The sequence below is a fragment of the Trachinotus anak genome, unplaced genomic scaffold (genome assembly GCF_046630095.1).
Source record: "Trachinotus anak isolate AG129_WGS33_773 ecotype Australia unplaced genomic scaffold, CSIRO_AGI_Tana_v1 ptg000021l, whole genome shotgun sequence".
In the NCBI taxonomy this organism is placed as follows: Eukaryota; Metazoa; Chordata; class Actinopteri; order Carangiformes; family Carangidae; genus Trachinotus; species Trachinotus anak.
In genome coordinates, this window is record NW_027273872.1 from 25,140,264 (window position 1) to 25,152,872 (window position 12,609).

The following is a 12,609-nucleotide window of genomic DNA, read 5'->3' on the forward strand; positions in this document are numbered from 1 at the left end:
GGCTCACACTGATATATCACACACAAACATGTTCACATTCAAAGACACACACACAAAACGCACGCTCCCTCAGAGGCATGGATGCGTGTACGGACAAGCATGCGCATGCAGGCCCTCGAACCGATGGATCACGTGTGATGGATCAGCGTGGACATGCTCACATGCAAAGGTGCAGAAATCACACGAGGGAAAATGCACTCAGTGATGTACACACAGATTTAAAGCTGCACATACATACAAGGCCATTATATCCTTGAAATGAATTACAGTTCAAAAACACAATTTTTAGACACACTCTAGTCATACTACACACACACAAACACACACGACCACACACACACACACACACGCCAACTCAGCCAACTAATAAATATTTCAAACACCACCTTGTAATATTTGATGTTTGCTGTTCTTGTACTTCGGATACAGATGTGACCATCCAACGGTACTTGTTTATGCCTCGCACAGGACTCACCGTCAAGGACAAACTGATTAGATTTTGGCTATAGGGCAAAGGTCAAACTCACAAAATGCCTTTCAACAATTCACACAGCAGTTATGACAAAATGTCACTCAAATGGTTGAAATTTAATGACTGGATAAACAGGGATGTAATCTGAAACTAGTCTGAGTGGTGGAGGCAGACAACCACAAAGTGTTAGTTCTAGTTTAAAGTTAGTAATTAGTCTTCAAAACAACTGTACCTGTACCACGACACAACAACCTAAACACCAGAAAAAATAAAAAAAATGAAATAACACCATACTGCATCAATATTCATATATTTGCATATAGCAGCCTAAACAGCAGTTATTGCACATATTCAGAGTAAATCTTTGTCATAGACATTCATTCACCAAAATTCAGAGCAAAAATGTAACAATTAAAAGCAGGACGATCTTATTTGATCATGAAACATTTTATAACACATTCATAAGAGAACTTTGTGAGCGCATTTTCGTTTCAGTTATTTTTTGTCTACCGCTGCAGGAACAGAGAGAGACAGGAAAGTTTTGGGGAGAGAGAGAGAGGGTGACATGTAGCAAACCACCACAGGCCTGCCTGGGACCTGGGCCGCTGCGGAAGGACTGGTGAGCTACCAGGACACCCGTGGCCCCATTTTCAGTGTTGCCTTTTGCATGCACTGTTTTTTGCAGCAACCTCAGTCAGGACATTATGATTCTGCCCTCTCCCTGGACGTTCAGTTGGCTGAAGGATAGTCCACACCGTCTCATCCCTCCCTTTTCCACAGCCACCTGTGGCTGCGATGACCCCAGGGCAGGCTGAGCACTCTGGCTGGCTCAGCATAGGGCAGGACAGCCGAGCTCACCTGGTGCATCAGCCATGAAGAGATTATCTGGATCCGCAGTCTCTAATGAAAGTATCCGCCTATTTTTCCTCGGTATGGATTTTGATAAAATAACATTCTATGTAACATAAATATAGGAGCCCCGGTGGAGTTTGTACAACAGATGCTATATTTCACCTCTGAGCCCAAATTTCATCTTCCACAAAATAATTTTATCATATATCAATACTCCACAGATGACAGGGCCAGAGGCAAATTGCCAAAGGGCTCGCTGAGTCAAGATTGTTCTCCCAGGATGGTGCAGATTGACCAGCCAGTCTCGGGGGGCAAGCTGTAGGTCTCACCTGGCGGGTGGGTCATTGCCTCTCTGAAAAAGGGGGAGCAAATTTCCTAACAGGTGTTATGTGGATAACCCTGACCTGATATTTGAAATCTAATAGGCTTATGAAAATTATAACACCTCTGAGCCCGGCTTGAAATGCCCTGCCTGCTGTGGCTCAGAGGTTTCTGAATCGAAATGCAGACACCAATGAAGGCAGGCAGGCGCAGTGAGGAGATTTTAAAGAATACAGACGTACAGACTGATGTGGTGACAAGATGGCCAACAGGAATCCATGTAAGCAGGTAACAGGAAGTTAAAAGGCGATGGAAATATCTCAGGGACATACATTCAGGACATGAGAGACTAAAAGAGTGGTGCAAGGGCAGAGCAGAAGACGACGTGGAAGTATTTCTCCATCATGAGCATCATGTCAAAAAGATGGCTTCTTCCTCCAACATGCAGCACTGGCTGTTAAGTCGTCATCATCACCTGGCACCCTGTCTGACTCAGAAACCTTTACCCTTTAACGCTTTGCATTTGTGTTGAACAGACATGGCAAATAAATTAACATTAAGTTATTGAATGTACTGTATATGTTTTTAAGGAGGATGGGCTCATATCAATACATTTAAATCAGGAGAGACAGTGAATGAAGTAAAGATAAATGATAATGACTATTATAAGATGATGCAGGAGAAAAGTAATGTTGTTGCACTCATACAACAACATTAAGTAATTTGGCAATTTCAGTGCCTTGTCTGCTAAAGTTTAAAGTCAATCACAATCACATTTAATTTACTGTTTATGGTCACTTATCTCATATACATTCAGCAATGTGACAACACAGTCCAAGATGCCATACACAGTTTTTGCTCAATTCAATAATTTCAGTATTTATTTACTGTCAATATTGGTTACATGATTGCTTTTAATGTTGTAATCACTATAGAATGACGATGCTAACAAAAACCTGAATTTGTCTATTTTAGTTATAGTGATCATGAAGCTGTTGGAGTCTCAAGCCATGAATCCTGAAGAGAACAACGGAGAGACCTACATGTCCCTCCAAAAGCCTGAGCCAGAGTTGGTCGACCGTTTGAACAACGGAGCAACGACCCCCCCGCGATCACACCTATATGCGAATCAGAGTTTGAAAGTAAACTCAACATCGGCATTGGCCGAGGCCAGGCTCTCTCAGCAGGGATCCCCGGCAACATCACTCAGGTGATGAAAGCAGCACCGCGACCCTCCGCCGCTGCTTATTCCCGGGCACCAGTTGCAGTAGAGAGCTAATCCAGCTCCCTCCGCGACTCGGCTGCTGAAAGGGAGCAATCTGCACACATTTGACCTTTTTCCACAACTTCTTAAAGCCCAGGTCACAGTCTTCAACTCGCAGGCCAAACACACAGACTGCTGTTGTTTCCTTTTTGCTTTTTTCATCTTTCAGATCCGATGTAGTTCCCATTCTGTGAGGATAAGCGCCGACTTTGTTAAGGACCAAACAAAGTCCACCGTCCCTCATCTGTGATCTTCCCGCTGCCGCCGAGGAACTCATCACCGTCATCGCCAGGAGAGCGGGACACGACCCGCCGAGCTCCCGGCCGAGGACCAAGCTGTGGAGACCCAGAGACTCTCTGTTCTAACTCCGGAGGATCGGAGCAGCTCACAGTAAGAGGCTGATGTCTGGGCAGAGACACGATTAGTGTAGTGTGTTGTATTTGTAATTTGACTGATAAGTGCTGCATATCCTGTTGTTTTAGATCGTCCACTGTGACCAGCTTAATAAGCCAAATATCACTAATTAAAGGACCAATATCCGACCAGACGAGCTCCGGTTCTCTGGCTCCGTTATTGTGTAGTGATGTTGTGGTGATTATTAACTGTGGTGACGACCTCTTGTGGACTCTTTCCTCTCTTCACCTTTATTCTCCCTCTTTTCTCCCAATCACAGACCTCATCTACATCTCTCTCATATTCAGGCCCTAGAGTGTGGTCACGTCATACATGTAAAGCTCAAGGCCCCTCCCTTTGTTCTCGTTGTTCACACCATTCACGCTCTGCGGACAGCCGCCATCTTGGCTCTAGCGAGTACGTCACTCACGCGATCAATTTGGTCATTGGTCCCTGGTGACAGGGTGGTGCCCCGAGGTTACTACTTGTAGTAAACATCTATATATATATTGGTGATTATCACTGATGATCATTAATATTATACACCAATTACCAAATTACCCGTACCTGTGCACAACAAAGCTTTGAGCCTGTACACAGTAGGGGTTGGGGTTCTTCTACCTATTTGTGCAAGGATGCTGTCGTCTGTCGGGACTTTCTCTTGTAATAAAATGAAAAGAGAAAGACGATTCCTCAGTAGAGGGCTGATCAGAGCCAAAGCCTAAGGACCCAAGATAGAAAACATTCTTTGATTATTTATATAAAGGTACATGACCATGTATATCGTTATAAGTAATTAATACATATTTAAAGATTCTGTAAAGCAGAAAAACATATGAGTTCGCCACACCACAGGAAAATGGCTTATTTTGTCGGCAATGATGAAGGGTTTAATTGGCATTCACAGCCAGGTTAAATGAATTTGCAGTAGACACAGGTATCTATTGGCTCCTGCTCCGATCGGCTCGAGCGGCCTTGATGTAAATACAAAACCTGGGTAAACCTGTTAATTTTCACCTCTTCTCCTGCTGCAACGTCTCTCAGACGACACAGACACACACCTGTCACCTGTCCAACATGGCGCCGTTACACCAGAACCTCCGCGGCTACACTGATGGTGGGGATGACAGAGTGAGCTGCAGCTCTGACAGTTTTAAAAACACACAATCACAGACAGAAACATCTCATACGGAGGCTCCGACACTTTGACAGACTTTCACCAGTCTGCAGGGCGGCTAGCAGCTCACTTAGAGCACACACTCTGTGTGTGCTCTAAGTGCAGAGGTGACATCACTCCCTGCAGTTGTGTCTCCTCAGTCCGAACAGACAGACAAACTCGACTGGCGGTGGAAAAGAAGTCAATCGGCCTTTAATAGTGGGTTTACCCGCGTTTAAAAAACCCACTTATACCCACTAATTTTAGTGGAAAAATGGTACTTGATGAGAGGATGAAGCGGAACCATCCTTCTGGTTATTAAAAGAAGGGAAACGTCATGAGTGAATAACTGATTATCTTTTCATACATTATTCTGTAATTACCAATAACACCACACCGTTAGTATTGCAGCCTGGAGGAAAGACATTTTGGGAGGGAGGGCTCAGCTAACCAGCAGTAACACGGAGCAGGAGAACCACTGATGCTGGTACTCTCCAGACTTTTATACCGCTACAGCTTTAGGAGCAGGATATGCTAAGTGGGGGACCAAGTGCATCATCAGTACCCTGTTTAGGGCCCGCCCAAAACACAAAAATGATGAAACACAGTTTAACGTATAACTGCACAATTCAGTACCACACAAGTTTCAGATGATTCACACGTTTTCAGGAATAGTTCTCCCACATATATACTGATTTTATAAACAAATCTGTGAATTTGCCCTACAGGACCAATTCCAAGACACATCTCCCATACAGACATTAGGCAGGGGCCCCAGGTGGTCAGTGGAACCAGCTTCTCTTCCCACAGGGCTTCTCCAAAGGCTGAGGCAGCATCACTACGCCAACCAAAAACTCACTATCCACCACCGTCCACCGCCACCCTGAACAAACACTCTGCATCCACAACCACCAGGAGTCCTACAGAGTATGTTCCCTTACTGGGGCCTGAAAGAAATGCATTTGATAAAGTTCACATACAGTAGCATTCAGCCTTAAAGAAGATTAATTTTATCCAAATTTTTTGAAGGTAAAGCCTCACTTCCTTTCAGTGCCTTCCAAATATAATCCACAGTGACAAGGTGTTTTGCTGTCTCATTTCCCCCTCAAAGGTGTCTTTGCACGCATTACACAGTGCCTGTCACTCTAACACAACAGAACAGCAACACACATACAAATACATACACTTCTTCCGTTCTTTGTGTGAACCAAACAAAACAGAGAGACAGGCAGGATTGAAAACTCACTCAGAGATCACTGCTGTGATAAAATGCTGCGCTCAATCACACTCACTGACTTCTTGTGATGTTAACTGTCATTTTAGAGGATGAAGAAAATGAACTGTTTTATGGAAGACTCCTCGGCTAAAAATAGACCAGTAATTGGACACAATCAAGTGGAAAGAGATGGAGATAAACAGAGGAGGGGGAGAAGGAGTGTGATGATGCATGGGTAAGAGGGACACACTGTAAGTCTGTTTTTCATTCATTTTATATAATTCCACTATGGTTATGATTTCACCAGTTTTGGAATAAAAAATGAACAAAAATACTGTTTACCAATCCTCCATGATATTGCATGAGTGAAACTGTGGTATGTAAACCGGTTTAAACATAATTGAGTGAACTTTAGTAACACATAAGCCACTTATCTGTTTTTCACCTTTTCATGACATCTCAGCCAAAATCAAAACAAAGTGGTGTTTATCTCTGTCTGATTCACTCAGCTGACCTGCAGCTGCGGCGTGATACAGTGAGCACCACAGGTGCACTTGTGTGTAGGAATACAGTCGTTCAGCAGTTGAGAAAAAGGTAGTACCAAAGGAAAGTGCTGTTTTCATGGGAAGATAAGCACAAAAAATATTGTAAATGAAGCGTACATTTAAACGGATATTGGATTGTTTCAGTGGGCGTCTTGTAAAAGTGTCTAGAACACGTTCTTTCTGCTGGCCCCGTGCATAGGGTGCTGTGTTCCCTGCCGCTTCTGAATCTATAGGTAATACACTGATTATGTTTGACTACCTCACAACCCAATGTCAAATAGTGTGAACTATCCCTTTAAACGATTTTTTATTGACACATATTGTCTTCAGAGGCTGATTTTCCTGTATTAAAACATACTTTAAGTATTTAAATCTTGTTTTATATCATTAGTTGAATTGTAAGGTGCTAGCAACCTAAGTGCTGCCAAAGGTTACTCATAGATTTTATCAAAGCTTGAGTTACTTACTCTTTAAATTCGATCCAGTTGGGATTCCTAGATCACCTGAAAATCACATTTTAATGGTCATTATTAAAGCTGTTTAAGGCCACCTTGCCTGTGCCAGTATTAACCATATATATATTTTCTCATATAAAAGATGAAAGAAAAAAAAAGAAAGAAAACTGGGGCTGGAAGCACATCTACACTTACCCCCTCATTGATGAATCTGGATCAAGTCCTGGACAACATTGTGGACCGAGAGTCAGACAAGGGAATTTAAAAACAGGCATCCCTGGTCAGGGTGGAGGGACAGAAAGTTAGGTAAATAGCAGCTGACATGCAAAGCTGTGTTTTATAAACTATTCATAAAGTCAATGATGAATGCAAATTATCAGCAAAACGTATATTTCAAATCACAGTTGTTTTAAAAAGGTCCAGTAATTTCAGACTTTTAAACTATTAAATTTGGGGATGCACAATAAATGTCAGAGCAAATAAATCATTGGCCTATAATGGGAAATTTATATTATTTAATGTTCAGATAATGAAATCATAGCTATTAAATATCAGCTACAGATTATGTCAAATCATTTCATTTGAATTCTTGGGCAAATTACTATGTAAAAGCCAAAGGATGTTTTGATGTAGAAAAACTAAAAGACCAAGAGTCAGAACTGTTCTTTGCTTTTGTTTTAACAGTGATGTCTGTTAGATTTGGTTCGGTCTGTGGAATATTAAATTTCTCACCCTTACGTGTGTATAAACTACAGGTTATATGTACTTATTTTTACAATACAAAATTGTTAAATTCATCAGTTATCTTACTGGTATTGACTATGAGAAATAAGTATTTATGGTATGGCCTTAAAAAAAAAAAAAAATCATGCAACCTGATTAGATAATTAGAGCTACTTAAAGAGTGGAACATTTGTCTCCTTTTTATGCCTTGATTGACCGTGGTTTCCTCTGAGATCCAGTCCTCTGGCTCGAACAAAAAGAGAAACAGCCCTGACCTCCTCGAGGAACAAAATTCAACAACATCTGACATCCAGGGCACATGAAATAGAACAGGAGCTCACTGCAGAGGGTGGAGGAGACTTACTTGGAAATATGGTGACAGTTGTGTTAGACACGGCGTTACCTTGTTAGCTAAAACAGACGACACCACTGTTTGTTACAGCAACATGAGAGCAACAACACAGCAGCATATTTGTTTTTTCCCCACATGTCTCACCTGTACATTCTATATAATCGTGCTCTTGCAGCACCTTGTGCCTCTGAGCTGAAATAAAGGCAACAGGTTCTTCCCTCCTTGTCTGTGTCTTCATCCATAATACCTCCCACTCCTTGGCAGACATTGTGGAACATTGTACAGGCAGTGACTACCTTGGGGACAATGAGCCGATTCAGTGGCAAAGTCTGATAGCTCTCCACCAGGCCTTCATCCTGCCAAATGAAGTCTTGATGATGAATGGCACCTGATGAAGTGAGCTTGGATTGGCCCCCAGACTGGCTCCCTGTTTGGTGTTATGATGGTAATGGGGTTGTCAATGCAAGGTATTCTCCTTCACCTAGCAGAGAGTGGTCCGCAGGTGGACACGCTGCAGACATAAAATTTAGATTTCAGCGCTGAAAACTGGCATCAAGGGCTGAGCCAGGGGAGCCACAAAAGACAAGGTTTCTGTGGAAGCAACAGGTGGTATTATTTAATTCATATGTGACAGCCATCTATTGCACTCAAGCCTTCTGGAAAGCTCTGTGGTTGGCCAACCGGGCAAAGCCTTCACCCACAGCCTTCCTTCCCTCTCCCCTTGCTGGGAGACCAGTGATGCAGGAGGGAGTTTACATGTAGCAGATGGGCTCATTTGTTCAATTTTAAAATAATCAAAGATGACAAATTGAGTCTCACATGATTAAAACAGTTTGTTTGCCTGATCTGTGTCCATAAATGCTAAGTGATTCTTAACTCCAGTCCACAGGACCTACCTGACAGGTTGTATTTGCAGCTGGAAATTCAGATTTTAACAACTGAGAGCTTTTGATTAGTTGAATCAAATGTGTGACGTCTTGTTTACCTGTCATAGAGGGAGTGTTCTCCAGACCCAAATGCAGACAAACAAAAAAAAAGAAGTTGATGGAAAAAGGTCATTAATTAACAAAGAGACAGGCAAAGCACAAGTGGAACATGAAGAATCACACGAGGGGACTGAACTGGAATTAACAACTTAAATACACAAGGGAGGCAACATGGGTGAAACACATTAGGGCGGGGCAGACAGTAAAGAGGAAACAGGACAAAGACAGGATGTAAGACAACCATGAGACACACAAGGGAAGTGATTTTAAAATAAAACAGGCAATAAACCAAAAGTCCAAACCATGTCCATAAGTCCAAGAGAAAGAGTCCCCTCAGAGTTTACCATGACCCGGGGGGAAAGTAAGCCAGTATGGTCCGGTACAGCGTACCACTAAAAGATTCAGTGGCAGTGGGAAGTACCAGGAAGAGGGGAGAGCGGCTGCCTGCTAAAGCCCAAATTCAGAAACAGTCACGGCCACACTTTAGGCCAGAAAATAGATCTGCTAGCAATATGCAGTCTTGAACATCTCTTTATCTGTTTATATTTGCTTTTAACTCGTTCCGAATTGCTTCGGAACCGTCCGTGCTGTGTTTTGGTCCATGTTGGACGGAGCCTTGTCCTGAAATCTCCCTCTCTTCCTCAGGGCTCTTGCCCTGCTTCTCCCCCCCTCCCCTGGGAGAGAGTCCGGTGGTCTCCTATGAGCCCAGCCTTCCAGACGTACAACACTACGTTTAATGTCATTCCATTCATTGCAAAATGTCCCAAATAAAATCAACAGCAGAATAAGCAGTTGTGTTTCATGTTATTTCGTTCAGTTTCCACAACACAGAGAACAGCTGGAACAAGCTGTGTGTGAGCGAACGATCGGGCATTTCACTCTCTGCAGTACGTGACGGCACATCGCGTCTACTTCTGAAACACTAGTGATGGGAATTTCAGCTCTTTTTAGTGAGCCGGATCATTTGGCTCAGCTCACCAAGAAGAGCCGGCTCTTTCGGCTCCCAAACGGCTCTCCATTTTACCACTTATACCTTTTAGAATTCAGCCAAATTTAGCACTGTTTTGACTTGTGATTTGTATTTGAACAGATATATCACTTAAATTTTAATAAATTGCTGTAACCAATTGCATTTACAGTTGTAAAATCCCTTGTAACTCTCTAACTTGCTTGAGGAACCACTCTGCTACACAAAGCAGATAGAAAATGCCTATAAAAACCTAAGCATAGAAATTAAAATAGGACAGCTATTGACATTTTAATTTTTATTTAAACACACACACACCTAACAAAACAAGTAAAGTACTGAAAAATAATAAATAGAAATACAGCAATCAAGTAAATGTGCTTTGTTAAAATAAAACCAAAATGTTTTTGGTATAGAGTAAAAATAATAATAAATAAACAACATAATAAAAAGAAATATAATACGATGTGCAAAACAGCAGCATCCAACAGTTTTAGGTGTCTCTATGAACTAACCACCATCATCTAACTGTAACTTTTCCGAAAGCAAAAAGTGTAAAAAAAAAAAAAAAAAAAAACAGCTCGCGGACGGACATGAGCCGGCTCCCATCGTTCACTTAAAAGAGCCGGCTCGTCCGCGACTGACACATCAATATGAAACACAGCAGTTGCTGAGGGGATCGGTGCGTTTGATCTATTGTACTGGGGTGTTTGATTTTTCCACAAAGTACCGGCAGGAATTTAAAACTACTTTCATCCATGACCATGACATTACCAGTGGTGGAAGAAGTATTCACGTCATTAACTTAAGTAAAAGTACCAATAAAACAATGTAAAAAATACTCTATTACATGTAGGAGTAAATACATACATTTTAGTATTAATAATTACAAACCACAGATGTAATCTTGAACAATTTGTTGTTATGCTAAAAGCCTGTTGCATTATCCATTCTGTTAAATCTTCATCATAAACGTAACTTCTGTAAATCTTCTTCCTCTAAATCATAAAAGTAAGTAGAGGATTTGTGTGTACACATGCACATACTGCACATAACCACGTACCTAACATATATAAAGTAATTTATTACAATATGCATTTAATATTCATCTCAGCGTGCTCCCATACCCTGCACCATCTGTATCCTACTGGCTGACTTGTATCTGTATGTTGTGTAAACATTTTTTTTGTTTGTTTTTTATAAATGTGGGGGAATATTAGAACCGTAATGATCGTGCCACCCACTCCCTTAGTCTGAGGCTGTGAATGACTAGCTGGTATATCACCGGACTATTGCCATTGTTGAGCATGAGGTAGCCACAAAAGCCTGACACAGGATGAACAGGGATAGACCTACAAAATGGAGCTTCATGTGTATCTTAAAAGTGTAGCAGGGGAAGGTGCTCAGCTGGGCTGCTATCACCATGCCAACAATTTCTAATACTGCTCTTTCCTCCACCGGAAACATGCGGACACTTTTTTAAAAAATGCCCTCAGAAAAAAGCTAATTTCAGTTAAAGTGTTTGCTTTATTTTAAATATTTTCACTGCTTAATCTTGCCGTCAAACAGCCCTGTCCTTCGTAACTACAGTTTGTGAACAGTTAAAATACTGTGTTCCTACGCACAAGTGAACATGTGTATGGATTAGTGCATGCATACTGCAGATCTAGAGCCTGATCCATGTGGTACAAGCAAAAATAGACAAAAAAAAGAAAAACATGACATAAATTGACACATTTCACTATAGTTTTAATGTCTAGGCTGAATCTGAACATGTCACAGACATGAAAAAAATATAAATATTACATTTTTAACCATTTTAGCAGCTGCATGTGGAGACTGTGACATTTTAGTGACATTTTGTGTTAATAATAAATTGGAAATTAATTTGAAATGAAGACAAGACAACATTCGAGTAGCCTGCTGATGGCCATTATCCAAGTTGTAGAAAGATAGTGCTGGCAAGAGCTACAGACCCACAGTCGATGTGAACACACAGGTGTGTGAGCCACAGCAGTTCAGCAACACAGCTGCCACACACACACACACAACACAGGCAGTGTGATACTGGCATTAATATTGTAGCTGTTACTTTAAACTAAAGTAGAGTGAGATATTAATATGTTTTTTTCTTTTCTTTTTTTAATAAAATTCATTCATTGTCAAATATAAATGAATGAATATAAATAAATGAGTACATATAAGTGCTAAACTGTTGTTGGCTTGCATCTGGCAATTTGAAAATTTGCTTGTTCAAAATTATTATAGCGAGAGAGAGAGAGAGAAGTAAATGTTTCTTGTGTGGTCCCAGTCTACTATAGAGAACCAAAGTTATGCATTTCTTTAATTTGTGTTTCTGAGTTTATTTTCCATATTCTAAGATAAAGAGTCTGCAGCAGCACTTGCCATAAGAAAATGAAACATTTGTGATTTTACAGTTTAACAACAATCACTTTGGGATCACTGTCGTGCAGTGATATTTAGCTCATGAAAGTCAAGGCCTTTTACTGATACTGAATGAACAATTATAGTTTTCAAAAAAACTGCTGTGTCCAAACTCATCACGAGACATTGTTGAGAAATATTCCAAGGCTGGATCTTTAGTTATTTGGGTGGCTACTCGTATCAGCAGGATTTTGATTGAGGTTTTCTTCTGAAACAGAATCCAGGCATTATGTATTCACTTGAACCCTCTATACAACTCACAGCAGAATTAGACCCACTTTCATATCTCCAGAATCTAAAACTTGCCACAGTGATAAGATCTGCAGGCAGACATGAAATTGTGTGTTAAAAATTAAGCTTTGCACTGATTTATATCACCAAATTGAAATGACCTTTAATTCATGATAAACCCTTGCGTTAATAGCACTGGTTGTTATTGTTACATAAGTCACACAGTATGCA

At 41.1% G+C, this 12,609-nt stretch overlaps 1 long non-coding RNA gene across 1 annotated transcript; it reads right to left on the bottom strand.

Moving 5' to 3' along the window:
* Positions 1 to 336: 336 nt before the first annotated feature.
* On the bottom strand, positions 337 to 8,100 carry LOC139606310 (uncharacterized). Its single transcript, XR_011684599.1, has 3 exons — positions 6,870 to 8,100; positions 6,687 to 6,722; positions 337 to 1,676 (listed from the first exon to the last, which is right to left on the bottom strand). It is a non-coding gene; the product is annotated as an uncharacterized lncRNA (long non-coding RNA).
* Positions 8,101 to 12,609: the final 4,509 nt, after the last annotated feature.